Source organism: Schistocerca nitens, chromosome 4 (genome assembly GCF_023898315.1).
Source record: "Schistocerca nitens isolate TAMUIC-IGC-003100 chromosome 4, iqSchNite1.1, whole genome shotgun sequence".
Lineage (NCBI taxonomy): Eukaryota > Metazoa > Arthropoda > Insecta > Orthoptera > Acrididae > Schistocerca > Schistocerca nitens.
In genome coordinates this window covers 735,444,095-735,468,304 of record NC_064617.1, presented here as the reverse complement: position 1 = coordinate 735,468,304, position 24,210 = coordinate 735,444,095, and the positions used below count along the sequence as shown (strand labels likewise).

At 42.4% G+C, this 24,210-nt stretch overlaps 1 protein-coding gene across 1 annotated transcript in view; it reads right to left on the bottom strand.

Annotated features, from left to right (window-relative positions):
• Nucleotides 1-18,416, bottom strand: part of LOC126252938 (zinc finger protein AEBP2) — a 152,172-nt gene extending 133,756 nt beyond the window's left edge. Inside the window, exon 1 of the mRNA XM_049953937.1 lies at nt 18,281-18,416. The gene's annotated coding sequence lies outside the window, so the exon portion shown is untranslated. The remainder of the gene's footprint in view (nt 1-18,280) is intronic.
• Nucleotides 18,417-24,210: the final 5,794 nt, after the last annotated feature.

The following is a 24,210-nucleotide window of genomic DNA, read 5'->3' as shown; positions in this document are numbered from 1 at the left end:
ATGATGGAAAGCGGGTCCAGCCAACGCTGAGGTAATTTGGCATTGAGATAATCAGAAACGTCTGAAAGAAAGTGTGGTGGAGCACCGTCTTGTTGCAGTGTGAAGTGTCCGATGTCTTGCGTAATTGTGGCATACGCCATAGGTGCAGCACGTCCGGACACACAAAACCGGTCACAGTTTTCTCGAAAAATAAAAATTATCTATAATCTTTTTAAGAGGACATGGCATAAAAGACGTTAATTTTAGATGAATCACCAATGTGTTCCACAATCTCGTGTTCTTGATCTGTGTGCCAGACACGCGGGTTATGACGAATCACCTTTCCACTCACACGAAATATGGCTTCTACATCTACATCTACGTGATTACTCTGCTATTCACAATAAAGTACCTGGCAAAGGGTTCAATGAACCACCTTCATGCTGTCTCTCTACCGTTCCACTTTCGAACGGCACGCGGGAAAAACGAGCACTTAAATATTTTTGTGCGAGCCCTGATTTCTCTTATTTTGTCGTTATGATCATTTCTCCCTACGTAGGTGGGTGCAAACAGAATGTTTCCGCAATTGGAGGAGAAAACTGGTGATCGAAATTTCATGAGAAGATCCCGTCGCAACGGAAAACGCCTTTGTCTTAATGATTGCCACTCCAGTTCACGTATCATGTCTGTGACACTATCTCCCCTATTTCGCGAAAGTACAAAACGTACAAGTCGTTAGTAAAAACCAACTTTTGTGGAAAACAGTCTTCCTCCAGCAGCCGCTAGTTACCTACGCTGACTACTCGGGACAATGAGCTTCGTTCTGACTTTTGCCACGCAGTGACTTCCAGCGGCTACTGGTGTGGTTTTACACGCAGATGCTTGTGTGGAGTTCGCCAGACAGTTGACGGCGGCATCTGGAGTTCTCTGCTCGCACGTGTCTTCGATTTAGTCGGGCTCCTGAAGGGCAGACACTTCTTCTCATGTGACAGTCCCGGTCGGTCTGTTTTCTTCGCATCACATATGCAGCAGTGTTGTATGACCAACGGATTGTTTTCTCTGTTGGAGTTTATACCTAATATTTGGCACGAAATTGTCGGTGAACTGTCACAATAGACTCACATTTAGCGAATTCAAGTACTCGAAAAGCACGTATAGCTCCCTTACACACCATGTTCCGACGCGTCTCCCCTTTTGACGTGTCCTCTGCAACTACACGACGGTGCGTATTACGAATCGAGACTTGGAGAGGAGCTGTAGCCCAGAACACGTAAAAAACAACATGATCTGGTGCTATATCCACTGACATGTGCTTATTTTCTGTCTGTGTTGTGGTTTCGTACATTCGTCTTCTGAAACATCAGTGGTACATATGAATAACTCTGCATTTTTGAAAAGTATTTAAGAGTTATAAATCATTGCTTTCTCAACATAATAAAAGGACTTCATCTCAAAAGATAGAAAATGAGAGCGACTCTGGAACGTTGTTAGTAAATATTTCCTGTCACCTGTTTCTTAGTTTGTCTTATTCACGTTTTATTATATTCATGTTAGAAGCTGTATATTGTCTGTTAAGTCTGTAAAATCACTGAAAGTAACCAAAGACTGATAGGCAACTGACGAAGAGACTCGTCTGGGGTAGTACATGCCAACCTGAGAAGCTCGTTGGCTGTGCAGTAGAGTTGGCATTTAACGTTCTGTCGGCTAATATACTCAACAGTGATTTGAGCATTTAGAGTACAATGTGGGTAGATGTTTTTAGCACTAGTCATAGGTTGACAGTGACGTCGGCGAACGTGAGTGAGTCATACTGGAATTGGGTCTTCCCTCTTACGAAACTCCCAAGTCAGTTAACTCAGTAAGAACCGAAAAAACGAAAAAATAAACTAACTGAAATTGCTAGTTGATTAACGTCTGGCGTTTTCTGAGAGTTTGTTTCATGATTTCACTAGCGCAACGGAAAAAATTTGAGCCGTAGTTCTTCGTTGGGCACTGTACTGCACGTAAGTTATTTATAAGATCTGAGATTTGAAAAAAGCCAGCAGAAGCGCCGCTGGAACAATGAAGGCTACCGGGAAATGCCAACATAGCAGTTGGTCTGTGAGTGAAGAACATCCGTTTAGGTAGCTGTTTTTCATTCCAATTACGAAATCGTACCTTCCCAGCTTGGTAGTTTCCCACCGTAATGTTGTGTTCTCCGTGGCTATTCCGGCGAACAAGTTTAATTAGCAACTTCCAACCGTCTCCCCCCCCCCCCCCCTCCCCCGCCACTAAACGGGGAAAAACCCAGGTAGTTTCTTCGTTTCGCCCATCAACATTACCAGCGATCCGTTAGTTTCCTTCACGCATGTATGATGCATGCATGCAGTTAAGGACAAGTAAGTGAAATCAGGATGTACTCAAAGTTTTGAAGTGCTAAGCCCAAAAGGAAGATTTTTTTTCCGAAACATGTACTACTGTCGCGGTTTTAGTGTGTTCCAGCAGACGGCAATTCTGTATGTACCGTGTCAGTGCGGGCAGTTACACCTTTATTACGCGCATAGGTGACTACATAGCTATGATCATCGATAACACTCTCTATAAATATCACACTGTAACCATAAATGTCGTTAGTAAAATGTCTCTCTGATTCTCAAAACTTGTAATTCATCTGATATTTTGAGTATAGCCGCTCGAGATATGTTAATAACTGCTCTTTCAGATACTAAGTACATTAGTTAGATTTCACGCCATGATTCCTTTGCAATGTCATAGTCAAAATACATACGTGCAACATTAATATTGATCACTCATTAGGAAATTTACTCATAGTTTTACCAACATTTTCTTTTCTCGAATCAAAATACACCTAATATAGAATATATTTTAGAATCACCAATGAGGTAAACTGCGGTTATAATAACCGAACATAAAACAAAAAAAGTACAGAAAAGAAGAACTAGAAAATAGTGCAACGAATCTGAAGGAAACAAGTATCAATCTTGAAGACGCGTGGAATATAAGAAAAGTATAGGCTTGTCGTCATTTAGTGCTATGAGATGTAATGGTATCTAATGTAAGAGGGCCGAAATTAAAGTAAAAAAAAAAAAAGCTTATAATATTACTATCCACATTGAGTCTTCCAACAAGGTGCTAATGAATTATTACAAATACGAAATTTAGCTAATATAATCTCGGACACCGTGCTAACAATTGAACATGTTGTTGTTGTTGTGGTCTTCAGTCCTGAGACTGGTTTGATGCAGCTCTCCATGCCACTCTATCATGTGCAAGCTCCTTCATCTCCCAGTACCTACTGCAACCTACATCCTTCTGAATCTGCTTAGTGTATTCATCTCTTGGTCTCCTTCTACGATTTTTACCCTCCACGCTACCCTCCAATGCTAAATTTGTGATCCCTTGATGCCTGAGAACATGTCGTACCACCCGATCTCTTCTTCTAGTCAAGTTGTGCCACGAACTTCTCTTCTCCCCAATCCTATTCAATACCTCCTCATTAGTTACGTGATCTACCCACCTAATCTTCAACATTCTTCTTTAGCACCACACTTCGAAAGCTTCTATTCTCTTCTTGTCCAAACTAGTTATTGTCCATGTTTCACTTCCATACATGGCTACACTCCATACAAATACTTTCAGAAACGACTTCCTGACACTCAAATCTATACTCGATGTTAACAAATTTCTCTTCTTCAGAAACGCTTTCCTTGCCATTGCCAGTCTACATTTTATATCCTCTCTACTTCGACCATCACCAGTTATTTTGCTCCCCAAATAGCAAACCTTCTTTACTACTTTAAGTGTCTCAATTCCCAATCTAACTCCCTCAGCATCACCCGACTTAATTCGTCTACATTCCATTATCCTCGTTTTGCTTTTGTTGATGTTCATCTTATGTCCTCCTTTCAAGACACTGTCCATTCCGTTCAACTGCTCTTCCAAGTCCTTTGCTGTCTCTGACAGAATTACAATGTCATCGGCGAACCTCAAAGTTTTTATATCTTCTCCATGGATTTTAATACCTACTCCGAATTTTTCTTTTGTTTGCTTTAGTGCTTGCTCAATATACAGATTGAATAACATCGGGGAGAGGCTACAACCCTGTCTCACTCCCTTCCCAACCACTGCTTCTCTTTCATGCCCCTCGACTCTTATAACTGCCATCTGGTTTCTGTACAAATTGTAAATAGCCTTTTGCTCCCTGTATTTTACCTCTGCCTCCTTTAGAATTTGAGAGTATTACAGTCAACATTGTCAAAAGCTTTCTCTAAGTCTACAAATGCTAGAAACGTAGGTTTGCCTTTCCTTAATCTTTCTACTAAGATAAGTCGTAAGGTCAGTATTGCCTCACGTGTTCCAACATTTTTACGGAATCCAAACTGATCTTTCCGAGGTCGGCTTCTACCAGTTTTTCCATTCGTCTGTAAAGAATTCGTGTTAGTATTTTGCAGCTGTGACTTATTAAACTGATAGTTCGGTAATTTTCATATCTGTTAACACCCGCTTTCTTTGGGATTGGAATTATTATATTCTTCTTGAAGTCTGAGGGAATTTCGCCTGTCTCATACATCTTGCTCACCAGATGGTAGAGTTTTGTCAGGACTGGCTCTCCCAAGGCCGTCAGTAGTTCTAATGGATTGTTGTCTACTCCCGGGGTCTTGTTTCGACTCAGGTCTTTCAGTGCTCTATCAAACTTTTCACGCAGTATCATATCTCCCATTTCGTATTCATCTACATCCTCTTCCATTTCCATAATATTGTCCTCAAGTACAGGTTAACTTTTGTGTGCATAGAAGCAACGTCAAATGTGATAATGAATGAGGACAAAAAGTTCAATTTTAGTTCTTTTATCGGCAGATTGTTTAGCGCGTATCCTCATTTGGAAAGTTAAATGTAACGGTCTCAGCTGTTTGGACCAATGTGTGCTGCGGGTAGCGTGCCGCCAGACACGCAGGCGCTAACTGCTGGCGAAAGGCAGAAAGTGAAATCTCCTGTTGACCCAGTGACCGTGTGCCGACACCGACAGTGATTCGGCGCGCTGCTACATCGTGGCGCCACCGGTGGCCGTCGCAAGGTCGCCCTTTGGCCGCCTCGCGGTCCGAAGTTTGAGAAGACGTCGTTTTTTGTGTGAAGGCTAAATGAACTCGATGAAGCACATCTGAATATAGACTGTTTCAAAAACGTCTATTTGATTTCAAATGAATGTGTCTTCTAAATGAATGGGGATAGAAACTTAAGCGTCTGACTAAAAAGTTTTTATTTTCAAAAGAAAGATCCGGATTAATGAGAGTGTCTCTTTTACGTAAACGTATATTCAAACTTGTGGTACGATTAGGATCGAACTTTTCGTCAGTTTTCTGACTTGTTTGATGCGAAATGTGCGATTTTCTCTGCTGTGACAATCTATACATGTCAAAGTAACACTTGAACCCAACGTCTTCAAATATTTGACGCATATATTTCAATCTCTGTCTTCACCTACAGTTTTTATCCTCTACATCTCCCCCAAGTATCACGGGTCCATTCCCTGAGGTCGTAATATGTGTCCTATCATCATGTCCCTTCTTCCTTCCAGTGCTCTCCATAAGTTTCTTTCCTCGCTGTTACAGCTGAGAGCGAGCGCATTTCTGATGAGTCCAGCTAATGTTTAACATCGTTTTTAAGCACCACATCTCAAACGCTTGGAGTTCTTCTATTCCGGTTTACCCACAGTCCATGATACACTACAATACAATGCCGTTCTCCAAACGTACATTCTCGGAGTTTTTTCCTCAAATAAAGGCCGGTATTTAAAAATAATGGACTTATTTTCGCGATGAATGCTCTCTTTGCCTTATTCTGATTTTTATGTTCCCCCTGTTTCGTCTGTCATGTGTTACTATGCTTCCAAGGCAGCAGAATTCATTAACTTCATCTAACTTGTGGTCACCAAATTTATGTTACGTTAAGGGTTTTTGCTATTTCTCACTACTTTTGTCTTTTCCCGTTTTTCTCCAATCCAGATTTTGTACTTATTAGGCTGTTCATTCCTTTCAACAGTTTCTGTAATTTTTCTTCACTTTCACTGAGGATAGTAATATTAGCAGCGAATCGTACCAAGACATCCTTTCACTCTGAATTTTAATACCATTCCTCAACCTTTCTTTTATTTCCATCTTTGCTGCTTCGATGTATAGATTCAAAAATAGGAGTGACGCTCTGCGTTCCCGTCTTACATCTCATTTCAGCCGAGTACTTCGTTTTTGATCTTCCAATCTTCTTGTTTCTTCTTAGTTCTTGTACATATTGTATATAACCGGTCTTGCCCTATAGCTTAATTATTTTTCTGAGAACTTTGAGCATCATGGACCATTTTTCGTTGTCGAATGCTTTTTCTACGTAGACAAATCCTATGAACGGGTCACGATTTTCGTAACTCTTGCTTCCATTACTAAGCGTTACTTTTCGTGAAGCCAAACTAATCACCATGTGACAGAACCTCAGTTTCCTTTTCCATTCTTCTGTATACAATTCTTGTCAGTTTTTATGTACCTCTTGCAAATGTCCGATGTGCTCTTTCACTAAACGCACTAAGAACATTCGGTCGTTGACAGAGCTAACGGGATATTGGTCTTCAGTAAAAATTTATCACAAAGTAATTAATTTTTTTGTTATAAAACTGTCAGCATCTTTCATTGAGAATCAATTTCCTGGACGATACAACACGGAAGCAGGGTTTCCTTTCGACCACTGCCAGATCTGCTGGGCATGGAAAATTTCTGTCTCTCGGTTGATGTTTCTGAGTATCTAATGCTGAAGATATATTAATTTTCCAAGAAGTATCATATTTGTTATACGTTTACTTTAGTGATAATTTCATAACACTAACATTTTATATCTTTTTAAAATGAATGTTTCTCTAGATTGTGATCAATAAATCATAACCTGGTCAAAGCGATGTTTTTTCCCTCTTACATGAATAGCATTTTTAGTAGTTATATTTATATGTCTGCTTTTATAACAGGTTTCAGAACAATAATCAGCACAGTTAATGGCTGTTAGTCACCTAGTTTAAACAGCTGAAGTATATCTATGATAGAAAAACCGTAATTGTCTAAATTGGAATAAATTCGTTTAATGTTCGATGGTATGCGGTTTTGACCTGTTTAGCAAGTCTTCTTCGACCTGCCATTTTCACTAAACGTGTAATGTATTCCAAGGCCTTGCACTCCTGTACGCACAGACAGTATTTAGGGAAGCGTATCCTAAATCGCAATTAATGTGTCATATTACATGAAGATCGCGTTTTATACATGTTATGAGCATAACATTTCAAATAATTTGTGATTTTGGCTGGAAATGTTATCAAGATTAATGGTGAGAAATTTTTCGAAAGTATTATATCTTCGTGCCGAATTGTTCTCATTAAAAAAGTACATCAGCAATGTCTTTGAATTCTTAAAAAGACTTCGTATGTTTTGGTCAGACATTACCAACGTCGGAGGGATGGTTTCCATCGATAAGGATTTCAGCTTTTATTTTGAGCAGTATACGTTAATCCTTGAGTTTTTTCTTTGCTGTAAGCATACACTTTTGCACAAGGGAGCCACAGTGAAAAGGCAGTCTGCTGTCGAATTCCCCTATTACAGCGTAATTATAATTTGTTATACGTGGAGTGCGCCATGTAATTCAAAATCTGCTGCAGAATGCAGAGAGAAAACACATGAACAAACGTGTGTGAGACCCAAGATGGGCCTGCAATCAAAGCAAAATGTTGAGGCCACAACCCATTTCTTTGCCAGGTGCGTAAATGTCATAGCACTAGAAATAACAGAAAAGGAAAGCAGCGCCACCAGCTCAAAGTTTTGAAATTTTTTCCCATTACTTGAGTATCAGATCTCTTGTGAATTAGTTCATTTTACAACTACGCATCCTCAACGCCTCTACGTTTTTAAGGTAGCTTATTTCTGTTCGGTGTGCATACTAATGTTTCACAAATTCTAAAATAGCTTTGTTTCTGTTTTCCATAGGAAATGATGACGACTATAAAACCGAAACCGGATATCTGTTATAATAAATTAAAATTTGAGCTAGACTGTAATATCGGCAGTTTACTATCGAAAGATTGTAGCAGAGCGTCAGGAAAGAGGTACTTATGGAAACAACAGATTTGAAGATTCTTTCGAGCTGAAATAAAAAACTGTAAAATAGAGCCACGTTATAGAAATCGGCGAAAATAAATTAAATAAAACTGACGGTGAAAATCTGACTCTGTTGGAGAGATGTAGAAATTGAAATAGGGGATAACAGCCCGTAAGATATTCTGGTGCAGCAGCTCTCGCAACATTTTCTTTCGTCGGCAACCGGTTTTTCGTGGCAGGTTATACAACGGATACCTATTGCGTCATTTGCTTCTTAGGTAGCCGCAAGAACGCTGCTCTGACTAACAGAAGCAGTGCCACGTGCTGCGCAGACATCCCTACACGTCGTCGCAAACATGAGAGACGAGTATTTTCTCTTCGTTTCTTAACGTGACCATTGAGATTCCAAAATACGATCGATTCGAAGGTCCAGTTTGTGTTAAACCATCTCACAGTCGTTTTTATTCTCCTCAAAAAAGAAGTACTTTCTGTCTTAAGACATTAGATTCTACTTGAGGAGGTCTTAGTTTCCTTGTGACTTACGTTGAGAGATGCACTTGTAATTGTTCTGTTTTGTTGATATATTTACCAGATTCCGTGGAACCATTCGACCCAGAGTTTACTGATTATGGAAGGAGTCAGTCTGGAGTGCATGTAATGCTGATTGGAAAATTTATAAACAAAAAGAATGAGGAAGTATAGGAATCAATAACACATTGGAGAGCGAGGAACTTCAGTACAAAATACAGGGAGTGTGTTACACTGAAACTTTCCAACGTTGATTTGAAGCCTTGGAATATTTTACACATTTTTTAGGCCTGCTGGATGCCTGTAAAACCCGATGAATAGCGCAAGCCTTTCCGTAGAGTGCTTTAGGTAGTGTTGTATTGTTTTTCAGTTTAGTATTCACGGAATGCTCCAGTTTCGTCTGAGTGAGTCAATATTGACAACTACAAACCCCATCATGGAGTGTATGCATAAGGATGACAAAGAATTCCGCGACACGTGAACAACGGCCTACATAAAGTTCACGAAGACACCGCAGATCCGCCTGACGGCCCTTTTCTGGAATAACAATGTTGTCCATGAATGTGAAGAGTTGCCCCAAAATACGATACCATAGGGGCTAATAGAGTGAAAGTAATTGATGTAAACAAGCTTTCGTTTTTCAGTGTCAGACAGTGGAAATTATTCCTGTAGTGAAGCAGCATTCATTTCTTCACGAGTTCTTGAACCTGACATTACGAAAAGCGCTTATCACCTACTTAAGTCGTTTGGCCAACTTGCGACAATAAAACAAGAGTTTCTTGTCAGAAAATGTGTGCACAGCATTTTGTTGCAGTTAAGCGTTAATCTGTTCCCTGAATGTCTCATGTCACTTAGCCCTGTTGTCCCAGAAATCTAAAGAAATACTGCAGTTCATCACTGCCATCATTAATGTGAATCATGGGCAACATGTTTGTGGCACGCAAGCAAGAAAACAACTCTCCCGATACAGCAGTGTGAGGTTGAAACCTTGTGTTGTTCGTTGGCGTGTAGTTTTTACGTCACCTGGTGGGATCCGGTCGTGATCAACTGCAAACTTTTATGAAGGTTCACTTAGTTATCTCAGCTTCTGTTAGCAGGTGTCCTAAGCGTAATTGGCACTTTATTGACATACTCCAGTCGACACTTGAATTGGCCACGTGGCTGTGTTGGTTAACTAGCTTCTAAAAAAGAGAAAGTGGCACTCTAATGCGACTTTTTTAAAACTCCATTCATTCTCAACTCCAAGGATTGGAGAGGGATGTGCGAGACCCGGCCCAGGAGTGGCGGTCATATTCAGTGAGTTATCAGACAAGCTGGTAGTGGGGCAGTTGGGGGATCCCGATTGGAAATAAAAGGGAGGGGCTTACCAGTTCTGGACTTCGCCTTACAACTAAGGGAAACCCCCCGAAAACCTTGATCAGAACCAAGAGATTGGAACAATATTAATTTATTTCTGGGACGTCGTCCATCGTTGTGGACGTTGTCCTAACCAAAAATTGAAATGTTATATATGTGTAAAGTATATCTAACGGGAACAATGTGCCAAAATATTTACAGTTGTAATTGTTTTTTAACTAAGAGAAACTACTGGATAATCTTGATTGTAATGTTGTGATGAGAACATTTTTAAGTATCGCCATCACTCCTAGGGACGGAATGTACGGTTAGTTTCACTAATTTCAGGTGGTGATGCCGGCACCGCCTCCGGCGCAAAGAAGTATTTGCAAAAAGTTCTCTCACGGAAACACTGCGCGTACTAGTAGGTGCGTATACTTTACTAGGTTTTCGTGCTCAGAGTCAGTTTCCACAACATTCTTTTGTGTTATACATCGCGTCATGCTGGAAATTGATGAACCAATGTTTCAATCACAACTGCAGGTGGCTTTCACGAGTGTGTGCGATTTAAAAATGTGGGGGGAAAACCACTACAGTAATGGACCAGAAACTGACTTTCACGCACCTATTGGAGGCGATACGCCACTGACGTCTTCCGGCCAATGAAAAACGCTCAGTTAGGCGGGGTGCCCAAGTATAGAGCATGTTGCTGAAACTACTGCGACAGCTGGCATTAATCGACCAATCCGCTGCCCATTAAACATTACGGTGAGGTACTGTCGCACGGTCTGTAAGAAAATGTGTGGTGTACTGTCGCGTGTAAACCACAGTCATTGTCTCCCTACAGGGGTAACGTTCTCCAATAGTTTTGGTAATTCATCGCAGAAATGGGTGACGCAAAGCACCTGTTCATCTGTTTGTCAAAGTATATAACCCCGTCAATCTATCACCGACAGTTCCTGATCAAACATTGATACTGAAGCTCCTTGAATTCTCGAGGATTTGCGTATGCTCACAAGTGCGTATTATAGTAGTCTACTATACCATCTTTTGTGAATCTTGCCTCATCTGTAAATAAAATGTAGATTTTGGTTTCTAGACGTATCATTACAGGAACTTTTTTTCAAGTTTTCATCTGTACTACCCCTTGTAGGAATGTGATACTTTTTTAAACACTCTGTTTGTAGATGTGGAACTTAAATTTCATTACGCAGCTGCGGTGTGTGGGGTTAACGAAGTGCAAGCGATGAGTGCTCCATTAAATGTCCGAATGCGAAACTAACGGGACATCTTCGGTAATTGACGTGTCCGTGCTGCACACCCGGCTTCCAGTCGCGTGTAATTCAAAATGACGGTTTGGCGCAGACCGCCCTGCCGGAGGAAAGCGTGGCAGATGAGCGGCTGCTATAAAATTGCCGGCCAGGCTGTCGAGTGAAAGGCAAAGGCTCCAGTGGCCGCCAGCGAGCACCGCATTTGTATCTGCCGTGGAGAATTTAAGTTTCAGTGAATACTGCCTTCACCCTCACGGATCACCTGTCGGGTTCCCACAAACGCAAGGTGAATGTGTGTGTGTGTTTTTCTGTGAATAACTTCTTTGGCTTGTAGCTGTTGAACTTACCCGGGATAGAACAAGTGTACTCACTCGAAGTTTCGTTGGAATACACTGCCCTTGTGGTGGCATGCATTTACCATCATTTCCTTGTCCATTAAATACATGGGCCCCAAAACTTGACTGAGGTCTGCAGACTCCTGCACAACTTGGTATTTTTCTCAATAATCAAATATTGGCAAAGGAGAAAGAAGCGATAAGTGATTGTTTTCCATTAATAACATAAATCTGCCGCCCCACTGCGGTCTTTGTCCTGACAATGAGGACATATACCGAGTCACTCTCGTATGATAGATAGAATGGCCACGGGTTAGTTCGAAACACGGGATTTCAACCCAAACACGACTCCAGTGTTTACGCACTTGCCCCTCCTTCGCCGATACGTATAAACATCCGATAATGCAAATGTGGAATCGATCGGCTTAAGAGCAGGGTCGAAATATTTGGGTCACTGTTTCTCAGTCTCATACGAACTTAGTGATGCCTGCATCATAAGTTAAATAATTCAGAGAAAATATTCTTGTTTGACATTGAAGTGTCTACTAAAATGAATATTCCTGACTGTGTAATTCTGGAACCAAAATTTTCATCACGTGTTCGATTCACATTCGGTACACAGTTGTAGTCTGTGTGGAAATACAATATGAACCACTATACGGGATGAGTCAGCTCTCGCTAACTGTAGGTTTTATGCAACGACCAACACCTTCAAATGTCGCTGGAGGCCACAGCTTTCCAGTTATTCAAGAAAAACGCGTTTTGAAGGTCACCTTTGTACGTTTTTCTTGAACAATTCGAGAACTAAGTCCTCTAGTGAAAACATATCCCAATACAAAATTTAAATTCGTTAAATTTCCTACAAAAAAGGCAAACTGGCTGACACTGACGGCGGCGGTGCACAAATGCTGCGCAGCTAGCGCCATTCGACGGCCAACACCGCGGTTCCTGGTGTGTCCGCTGTGCCGTGCGTGTGATCATTGCTTGTACAGCCCTCTCGCAGTGTCCGGAGCAAGTATGGTGGGTCTGACACACCGGTGTCAATGTGTTCTTTTTTCCATTTCCAGGAGTGTATTTTTAAATTCCACTCCTATTTGGATACTTGCGTTTCGAACGCTTCGCATCCCATAAATGAGAATATTTTCCGCTGAGTGTACCGTTAAATTTTTCTCTTTTCTTTTGCAATACTCTGGATTTGTTTTCCTTTCTGCTTTTTTCTTCTTCAATTGTCTCGTCGTAACCTGCTGTTAACCTTCCTTCAGCAACACAATCCTACGGTTATGCACTGAACAACATGAAATTAACTCGTATTACTTCCACGAATTATTTTTCAAACACCCAACATGCTGCCCCTAGCTCCTACCCATGGGTTTTATGCAACCCACAACGCCTTCAAATTGCCACGTGGTCTAGGGTGTCTTGTCACAGTTCGCGCGGCTCCCCCCGTCCTCTCTCAGGCATGGGTGTGTGTGTGTGTGTTGTCCTTAGCGTAAGTTAGTTTAAGTAGTGCATAAGCCTAGGGACCGATGACCTCAGCAGTTTGGTCCCATAGTCCTTACCATAAATTTCCAAATTTTGCCTTCAAATATCAAGTGCAAGATTTTTCATACTGTCTCGTTCGCTATGAGCAAACTATTACTCCTACAGAAAAAATGAACAAGACATTTTTTGTAGGAAATTTAACGAATTTAAATTTTGTACTGGGATATGTTTTCACTAGAGGATTTAGTTCTCGAATTGTTCAAGAAAAACGTACAAAGGTGACCTTCAAAACGCGTTTTTCTTGAATAAGCGGTCTGCACGTCCAGCACGAACGCTGGTCCAACTGAGGCGCCAGGTGGAAATGGCATGGCAAGCCGTTCCACAGGACTACATCCAGCATCTCTACGATCGTCTCCATGGGAGAATAGCAGCCTGCATTGCTGCGAAAGGTGGATATACACTGTACTAGTGCCGACATTGTGCATGCTCTGTTGCCTGTGTCTATGTGCCTGTGGTTCTGTCAGTGTGATCATGTGATGTATCTGACCCCAGGAATGTGTCAATAAAGTTTCCCCTTCCTGGGACAATGAATTCACGGTGTTCTTATTTCAATTTCCAGGAGTGTATATGGGAGCGAATTAAATCAGGTGATGCCAGAGGAAATAGATCAGGAAAGTAGACCCTAAAAGTAATAAATGAGTTTTACAATTTGGGCAGGAAAATTACGGACGATGCCTGAAGTAGAGAGGAGAATGGAGAGGATAGCAAATGAAAACTGGCAATAGCGAGAAAAGCATTGCTGAAAGTGGGAAACTTTCGTACATCAAATATAAATTTAAGCATTAGGATTTCTTTTCTGAAGCCCTTTGTCTGAAGTGTAGCCTTGTACAGAAGTGAAACATGGACGGTAAATAGTTTGGGCAAGAAGAGAGCAGGTTTTCGAATGTGATGCTACAAGAGAAGATTAGATGGGTAGTGAGGTAACTAATGACGAAGTGCTGAATGGAGTCGGGGTGAACAGAAATGCGTGGCATAACGTGATTAAAAGAGGGGATAGATAAGGACACATCGTGCGGTATAAACGAATCGTGAGTTTGTTCATGGTGGTTAGAGTGGGGGAGTAAAAGCTGCAGAGAGAGGTAAAGGTTCGACAGTAGTAAGCAAATTAAAGTGGATGTAGGTTGTAGTAGTCATAAGGGGATGGAGAGGCTTGAACAGGATAGAGTAGCATGGAGAGCTGCGGCGAGTCAGTCTTCGGACCACCACAACAACGTGAGAGTACATCAAAAGCGTGCTTATACGGACGGTTGTAAATGAAGATTGACTGAACAAGAGTACGTACCCTTGGGCGGAGTAGAGTATGGAGAAGAACAGCCCAAAATTAGTCCTACTTAGCTATCCTTGAAGTCGAGGACAGCCACTGGGCAAGGACAACTGAAATTTAATGCCTTTTTATTTTTCCGCCTCGTCTTAACAACTCGAGATGGCTGAGATTAAACTTGCTGCGATTAAACTTGGCGCCTGAGGCACGCAAGTAGACATTTCCCGTAAATTGGCGGTGCGCATCCGGCGCGGAGGTGCTACATGCCGGCAGAGGGCGGTAATTAACGGCATTTCGCTAGCAGTCCAGCGTGCTGGTTAGGCTGTTTTCCCTCGCGCCAGAAATGGGCCAGTAGTAGGGAGAGGAGCAGCAAGAAGCGGGGAGCGGCAGCGGGAGGAGAAAGTGAAAGGTAAATAAAAAGGAAACAGCAGGAAAGCGCGCCACGGCGGGTGACTGGCCGCGGTGGAAGCCGCCGTCCGGGGAGGGGGTGTGAGGGGGAGGGGAGGGGCGAATCACCGGAAAGCTGGAGCCGGCCAACTCGGCTCTGCGCAGGCGCAGAATCTGTGTCACGCCGCGCAGCACGCAGCCTTGGTGTTCGCCCAAAACGCTTGCCCAATATCGGCGCGTTGCGCAAAGTATAGAGGGCTAGTCTCAGAAATGCTGCTCAGGTGTGCTGACAGCTGACCCGCGCTGCGCCGGACGAGTGGTGTCCGTCTGAGGCCGCCGGAGAAGCGCATACATGAATAATGCGATCAGCTGACCTCTCTGCTCTTATGCTGAACCCTACATTCCCTCAAGATTATAATCCAGCTGCTACTGCAAGATTATAATCCAGTTGATACTGTAAAACTACTATATAACTTCCTGTCAACGAAAATTCTACAGCCGACCGGAGTGGCCGAGCGGTTCTAGGCGCTACAGTCTTGAGCCACGCAACCTCTACGGTCGGAGGTTCGAATCCTGCCTCGGGCATGGATGTGTGTGATGTCCTTAGGTTAGTTAAGTAGTTCTAAGTTCTAGGGGACTGATGACCACAGAAGTTAAGTCCCATAGTGCTCAGATCCATTTGAACCATTTTGAAAATTCTACAAATCTATAATCATAATAATGGTTTTCTTTGTTATACAATAGCTGTTGCTTTTACAACTCACGAGTTTTCTTTATTTTCTGCACGGCGCGTTTTGGCAGATTATTACGATTATCAGGTTTTTTTTTCGCTTGCTATGACTTGACGCTTGAAACTGTCATACTTCACAAAAAAGTACACACTTGATAATTGCAGCTGTTTCTCGAAATGCGTCCTTCAGAAGAGAAATAAAGGAAAATCTAGAGTGGCAGAAGAAAAATGTCATCGTATAAAAAAAGGCTCGTAATGGGTTCAAATACACTATAATAAAGTCATAATAACGATTCCATATTGTAACTGTAAAGGAACCCATGATTATATGTGCAGTAAAATCACAGCGTGTTAGTGTTTCCTTCGTACACCCACGCCTAAATAAAACATTCTTTTCAGCAGACTGTAGTAAACAGGGTTTTTGAATATGTTGTTTAATTTTATCAGTTTTGGCCAATAAACTTCATTATCAGACATTAATTTTTATGTCCTACCTTTCGCATACACTTGGGCAATCTTATAATTGCCACAGTAGAGGATGCTGGGGTACATTTACAGGATCTATATCTCATAGATCACAGTGTCAGGCGATGAAGCCATCATTGCTTCGAAATCGATAGTAAATAAATGGAAACAGTAAAGAAAAGTTGTGAGAGAATGGTCTTGACTCTTTTTAACAAGGAGTTAGCAACCAGACTCTTCGTTTTCTTTGGTACATCAGTAAAACGTATAAAGAAGTACGCTAGAATGCTTAAGGGGTTAGTTTAGGTCCTCGCATGTGTTTTTTTAAAAGGAATGCCTGCTGACTCCCAAGAATTGGGCTGTTCGTTTTTAGTACGAACACTGCATAAGTACCATCAGAAAAACATATTCTGTAAATCAGCGTGTCAAATCAAATGGTCTCGGCACCCACATCCACAAACAGGTATATCCGAATCGCTGTGTAGTATTCGTGACTACAGGCTTTGTAGATCTTACCTAAATCAGGTGAATGCGATTATGGTCCCTTCATTAACGTCATACCAGATCCCTTTGCCCATCCTTGGCCTATTAAGGTAACGCTCACCTCTTACGACGAGACGTGAGACGTTGACAAGAAAAGAAGAATTGGGGCGTCCTAGCGTACCTCATCGCAACACTGTTGCGGAATCAGTTGCTCGGTCCATCGGTTTCACTCATTGCGAAAAGCATTGTATTCATAGAAGATCCTCAATGCAGAGAAACAAGATATCTGACAAGAGTCCAATAACGAGCGAGTTATGCAATGTGAATTCTGTAGCGCGATGGCTTCCCTGACTAGAGCAGGGGAACGCAGGGCCTAAGACGAAGCGGATCGGCGTTCATAATCCGCGCCCTGTCATACTGATTGATTTTTATTTTAAATGCAAACATTTTAAGTTAGGCTTGACCGTGACTTATGAATATTTCAGGATATTCTCCATTATTTTCGAAGGAGAATACCAATTGCATATCCGTAATTGATAAGGCTTTTTTTTTTCTTTTTTGGAAACAGAAGCTCCGCAGCTACGCTTTCTTTTAATTTTATTTCATTACTTCGCGGTTTGTTTTGGGGTCGCAGTATACACGACAGCGCTTTAGAATGGCACTGCGACCCCGAATCTTGCCCCAAAAGATGAAATATAAATAAATAAAAATGTGTACCTGGCGCACTTCTTTTGCAAAAACAAATGTTATGAATATCGACTGGGACAAGGAAATAACTGTATCCATCCTCATTTGTACTGTTTTCCACGAGGCTTTTCGAAGAAACTATTGCTCCGTTCATCAACTCGATATATGTCAATTAATCCTTGATTTGGGACTGCTTTAAAAGTTTGAAAATAAGTTTATTTCAGAAAAATCGAGGTACTATCATAATGTAATAAATTATTTATACAAATATATTCGTACATATTTCAATACATACTGGTGTTACTCGTATGCTGTAAAGTCCTTACAGTACTCCATTTTTATGTAAATGAATTTAAACGTTTCTGTATATTGTAAATGTGAACGGACGAAGCCTGCATAGAAGTCTCCTCTCATTCGCGATCAAACAAATCAATAAAAAAGAAAAAAGGAGAAAGAAAACACGTGATTTCCGGCAGCACACAGTTATCGTGTTTTCGCTTCATATCTGCCATCTGGTGATAAAACACCACAAAGATGGGCTTTAATAAATGTCCATAACCAGTGGATGACAGAGGGCAACACTGCCATGCGTTAGAGCTTTTAGCGCTTGTACAGTGTCTATTGCAAATCAATATTGCTTGAGGGCAACATTGTCAGTTAAAGAGTAAATCAGGTATGGAGTCTAGTATGTAAGACGTTTGCATAACCTGTGACTGCCGTTCAGTGGCCACAGGGTGCTTTTCCTGTCTATGAACATCACTTGCATTTTCAGAGAGGGATGATGAGAGTACAGCTTCTCCGAAAAGTTTCGTGGAAAGTAGAATAAATGTGGCTGATTACAACTGATATAATTTAGATTTTGCGTTGGTTCTCCACATATCACTTGAGGAAAATACCGGTACGACACCCTTAGAAGTGACCAAGAGCTAGTTCTCTAATGAATCGGATGTCAATGGGAACTTTACGCCTTAACCTTCCTTCGTTTTCCACCGAACACCACCGTACTCACAGGGAAGTCCAATACGAAACGTCAATCTTCGATGCAATTTTTCACACGCTCGCTCGAGTCCGACACACGAAGACGGCGGTCCGTGAGTGCAGGCGGCAGTCTCCTGTTTAGCGGCACCGGAAGGGCAGCACGGCTCAGCGGCGGCACTTACTTGTGGTCGTGCGAGGAGCGGAGCGCTGAGGCGGTGAGCAGAGCGAGTGGTGCCCGTGTGCCGAGCACTGAGGATCGTGTGAAACAAGTGAAGTGCGCGCCACCGCCCTACAAGGCTTTTAACATGGCGGCTCGGCCGCGGCGGAGGGGGCCGCGAAAGCAGTCGTGGCGCGATGGGGGGGGGGGGGGGGGGGGAGACTGTGCACCCAGACGCGAGCTGCGGCTGCGGCCCGCGGGGTCCCACATGCACCACCGTCGCTGCCCTTCTTGCGGGCCAGCCTTCGTGAGTCGGCGCTTTGCGCTTTTCTGCCTGTTTTTGTTTCTTTTGTTCCGACCTGCACCCGCCGGGACACGACCTGCGCTCTGGGCAATCCCAGAGCCACAAGAACATTTGTCCTATAGTACACGAAATGGCAAATCAGCTAGTGGAATTATTTTTGTTATGCTTGGGGCCACAGACTCTACAAACACACTGAAGGAATTTTCTTACGTAAGGCTTTTTTCCATAAAATAAACCTTTTATTATTATCCGCGATTAGGCCACGCGATGTACATCAAAGGGGTATTTTTAGAGTTTTGATACCTTTCGTGTATTCTCATACTAGTTGACAAACCCGGCATTGTCTGGGTACTCATTTTGTTAATTTTCTTTCAGAAACGAAAACAAAAACAAAAAAACAAACTGTGTTTGTGGTGTAATATCCCACACGGTTTCTGTTACGCTGGGCGCAGCTGCTTCACTTGTCTGCTACGCTATTTTGTAAATGTCTCTATGGCAACGTATCTTCATAAATCTATAGACGACGATTGTTTTCACCTACAGACGTTTGCGCTTAGCCGTTAAAAGGTGTTAAAAGCGTTGCCAGGTGAAGAGATTTCCTTAAGTTGACTCGCCTATAGGAGTGTCTTAGCAGTAAAGAATATAAGTATTGAACCTTCATGCATGATGCGGCATTTTTTCATGCATCTCAGTGTTTAAGACGTCATATCTCTTGAACTATGTGTCTACTGCGGTAGCGTTCTCACTTCCCGCGCCCGGGTTCCCGGGCTCGATTCCCGGCGGGGTCAGGGATTTTCTCTGCCTCGTAATGACTGGGTGTTGTGTGCTGTCCCTAGATTAATTAGGTTTAAGTAGTTCTAAGTTCTAGGGGACTGATGACCATAGATGTTAAATCCCATAGTGCTCAGAGCCTGTGTGTCTACAATGACATATTTGTTTAGGTACATTTAGCGACATATGTGAATACTGTCACAAAATGTGTTGCGAATAGAATTAGCAACAAAGAAGTGATAAATTTAAATGTCATGCACAATGCGGCAGTTGTTCAGGAATCTCAGTATTTATGACATCACATCTCCTGAACTATGATAGGTAGATGGTTCTTAACCCCATAGCGATTGTTGTCTGTTATTTGTACCAAGTTTGATTGAAACAGATGCAGTGATTTAGGAGGACATGTGGAACACACACGCACACACACACACACTTATTCGCTCAGTATGGTCTCTTTCCTGATCTTTTCAGCGTTTTCTGACAGGCTAGTTGATTACTCAGTTAGTTAGTTACGGAACTCAGTTGATCAACTGAACGATATTAATCGAAATGATGAGGAACAAATCGGTTTACAGAATTTGATGTTGGCACGTCATTCTGTCGATTTCGTATCTCAGAAGTCGCCGAACACGTGAAACAGCGAGATTCAAAACAAACATTCCGATCCACCAAACGAGACAATCCGCCACAAACTTCCTTCAATTCCAAGGCATTTTCGATACTTTTAGGTCACCCTTAGTTTACCTTGTTCACTGTATCTCGTTTTACCAACATTTTTTTGTTCATCTAGGCTTTACATATTAGTAATATTGTGATTGTTTTCGGTTTCATCAAATTATCTTTACATTTGAGTTGTTTCTGTAACAGTTACTCTTGTACTCGATACACTCAGATCTGAAGACCGTTTTATGAAACTGAAACTGGTCACAATTGTACTAATATATGCAATCCCGAAGAAAAAATGTTCCACAACCAGTGACTGCGGATTTTCACCAAAAAATACATGTCAATTTTTGAATTTTGAATTTTAATTTGATAGTATTTAGTATATAGTAATTTAATAGTATAATAGTAAAGAAGGCTTTTGTAAGCAGATGATGCTAGCACATTAGTGGCACTGATGATTTCTTGTCTTTCTTCTTCATATTTTTACATTCATCGTCTTTATTATTACGAGCATTTTTATTATTTGCAATATTACGTAGTGTTGTATTAAACTTTAATCCATTTATACATTTTGTTCCACTTTCAACTGTCTTCGTCCAATAATCTGTCCTTCAGCTATCGTTGATTTTTGCCTTTCAGTTCTCTGATAGATCCACGGCTTGCAGTGGGTACTTGGCCTCCGCCCCTCCTCCTCATCCTCTGGAAGGCACCACCACTTTTATCAATTAGGCGTCGATTTTCAGGCCAACTCTGCATTCATTCTGGGCTAGATCTCTCACTGTCTACACCATCCATCTCGACTTCCCAGTCTGTAAGGGCTCAAGTGTCATCACCATATACTAAAAAATGTGTTCTTCCATAAAAATTGGCTTCTTTCTCATTGATATCATTTCTAGGATGATGCAGTTGAAGTCTATGTTAAACCTTATGAGCGAGATACCATAATCTCGCTTAGTGTAAATGTTTCGAAATGTGGGGACCGTTAACCACGAAATAAACTATGTGTGTACTGTTCAATCCGCTATTACTTCTTTGTCAGTTATATTCGACAGTCTGTTCTGAAGGATCAGCATCCGCAGGGATAACGTAACGTGACGCTATTGTTTCAATCAGCTGTTTGCATAATTCACAAGTGTGTGGCTCTCTATTTCAAAAAACGACAAAATGCTTTTTAAAGAAAACGCTACTTGAAAATTTGGCCGTTTATTATAGACCTTGGTAACTAGTCGAGAATTTTCTGAAGGTCTTGCATCCGGTTAAGCGCCGAAGGTCTTCTGGAACACATGTTTTGTCATGCTAGGTTAGTGCAAGAGGCACGGCAGACTTCATTACTACTGCAGAAGGCGAAACGAATGTTTTACACGGCTTACTTAGACCACTCAGAGAAATGCTGCAATGTGTTAGTGGGGTGAAGGGGGAGGATGAGGTCATGATTCATTCCTGAATTGTCACTTTTCACTAATAAAACAAAATAAAAGTTTTTGCGTAGTTATACACCACAAACGAATTAAGTAAAGGGGTGGATAAGTAAGTAAGGGCGATTATTTCACTTACAGCTCAATAGTATCGGTTGTCAACGGCAACTGATTCGGTGATACAGTAGAATGGAAAAATAATTCTTTAAATGATTATTATTTTCAACCACAAGGCTGTTAATATCGAATGATATACACTGATTAGAAAAGTAGTCGAAAGGTACGAGAGATATGGGATGCATGAATAGCAGAATAAGTATTAGATATGTTTGTTATTTTAAGCAAGACTAGCTTTCTGTGAGTGGCTTTGCTCACGCTGCGTGTATCACATATGTTTCACACATATACATTTTTACATATATTTAAAGGATTACATTTATACACTCCTGGAAATGGAAAAAAGAACACATTGACACCGGTGTGTCAGACCCACCATACTTGCTCCGGACACTGCGAGAGGGCTGTACAAGCAATGATCACACGCACGCCACAGCGGACACACCAGGAACCGCGGTGTTGGCCGTCGAATGGCGCTAGCTGCGCAGCATTTGTGCACCGCCGCCGTCAGTGTCAGTCAGTTTGCCGTGGCATACGGAGCTCCATCGCAGTCTTTAACACTGGTAGCATGCCGCGACAGCGTGGACGTGAACCGTATGTGCAGTTGACGGACTTTGAGCGAGGGCGTATAGTGGGCATGCGGGAGGCCGGGTGGACGTACCGCCGAATTGCTCAACACGTGGGGCGTGAGGTCTCCACAGTACATCGATGTTGTCGCCAGTGGTCGGCGGAAGGTGCACGTGCCCGTCGACCTGGGACCGGACCGCAGCGACGCACGGATGCACGCCAAGACCGTAGGATCCTACGCAGTGCCGTAGGGGACCGCACCGCCACTTCCCAGCAAATTAGGGACACTGTTGCTCCTGGGGTATCGGCGAGGACCATTCGCAACCGTCTCCATGAAGCTGGGCTACGGTCCCGCACACCGTTAGGCCGTCTTCCGCTCACGCCCCAACATCGTGCAGCCCGCCTCCAGTGGTGTCGCGACAGGCGTGAATGGAGCGACGAATGGAGACGTGTCGTCTTCAGCGATGAGAGTCGCTTCTGCCTTGGTGCCAATGATGGTCGTATGCGTGTTTGGCGCCGTGCAGGTGAGCGCCACAGTCAGGACTGCATACGACCGAGGCACACAGGGCCAACACCCGGCATCATGGTGTGGGGAGCGATCTCCTACACTGGCCGTACACCACTGGTGATCGTCGAGGGGACACTGAATAGTGCACGGTACATCCAAACCGTCATCGAACCCATCGTTCTACCATTCCTAGACCGGCAAGGGAACTTGCTGTTCCAACAGGACAATGCACGTCCGCATGTATCCCGTGCCACCCAACGTGCTCTAGAAGGTGTAAGTCAACTACCCTGGCCAGCAAGATCTCCGGATCTGTCCCCCATTGAGCATGTTTGGGACTGGATGAAGCGTCGTCTCACGCGGTCTGCACGTCCAGCACGAACGCTGGTCCAACTGAGGCGCCAGGTGGAAATGGCATGGCAAGCCGTTCCACAGGACTACATCCAGCATCTCTACGATCGTCTCCATGGGAGAATAGCAGCCTGCATTGCTGCGAAAGGTGGATATACACTGTACTAGTGCCGACATTGTGCATGCTCTGTTGCCTGTGTCTATGTGCCTGTGGTTCTGTCAGTGTGATCATGTGATGTATCTGACCCCAGGAATGTGTCAATAAAGTTTCCCCTTCCTGGGACAATGAATTCACGGTGTTCTTATTTCAATTTCCAGGAGTGTATTTGTGTACATATTTCATCCGTACCTGCAGTGAATTTTGTCCTGTTGTTTCATCTAAATCCTGAAGAAATCTTTACTCCTGCAGGGTAGGAAGTATACAAAAGGTCGAGAACAATGGTTCAACTTTATAGGTATGAAAATGGAATAAAAACTTTTTACATTTGTTATAGTGTAAGTATTTCAACTGACTCGTTCACATTCACTCGCATTCCTTCCTTTTTTTTAAAAAAAATTATTTATCTTAAGAGTCCCAGTATAGAGGGAGAGTCGAGATTTTGGAAGTAACATTTATTTCAACTTACAAACAAAACTCCAAAAACATTAACACGCAAAACACTATCTGAATCACAATTTCTTTTATTAACCACTAGCGTTTTTGATTGTTCTGCAATTCATCTTTATTTGTGGCGTCGTAGGGTGCAATTTGTAATCTGCCAACAGAACCACTGTTGACAAACTTCACCTTGCATCGCCAGATCTGAATATGATCTGCAGGATACATCGAAACGGGTAGTCTTTAATAAAATAAAATCTGAACCAGGTGATGTTTTGTGTGTTTATTATAACAAATGAGATCTGGAACACGGCTTATAAAATGAGCTCGTTGTGTTAACAGGATCTTCAGTCGGTTCTTAGTAGAACAAAATTATAATAAATGAAAAGCACCAGTTTGCTTTTGTTCTACAATATTACTTTTATTGTGTTAACCGGTTTCCGGCTTACAAGGCCATCTTCAGCTCGTTGTGTTTCTCTTTGAAGGTTCAGTATTACGTCATAGCTTACTTCAACGACAGAACCACAGCTTTGTTCTGCCTCCAGTTCTTCATCTCACGTGAAGTACCCCTGTAAAACCTTGGCACTTTAATTTGGTAGGGCGTTGGGGGATGGGGAAGAGAGCCCACTTGTGTATTTGACTGTGAATCTTCATCGTT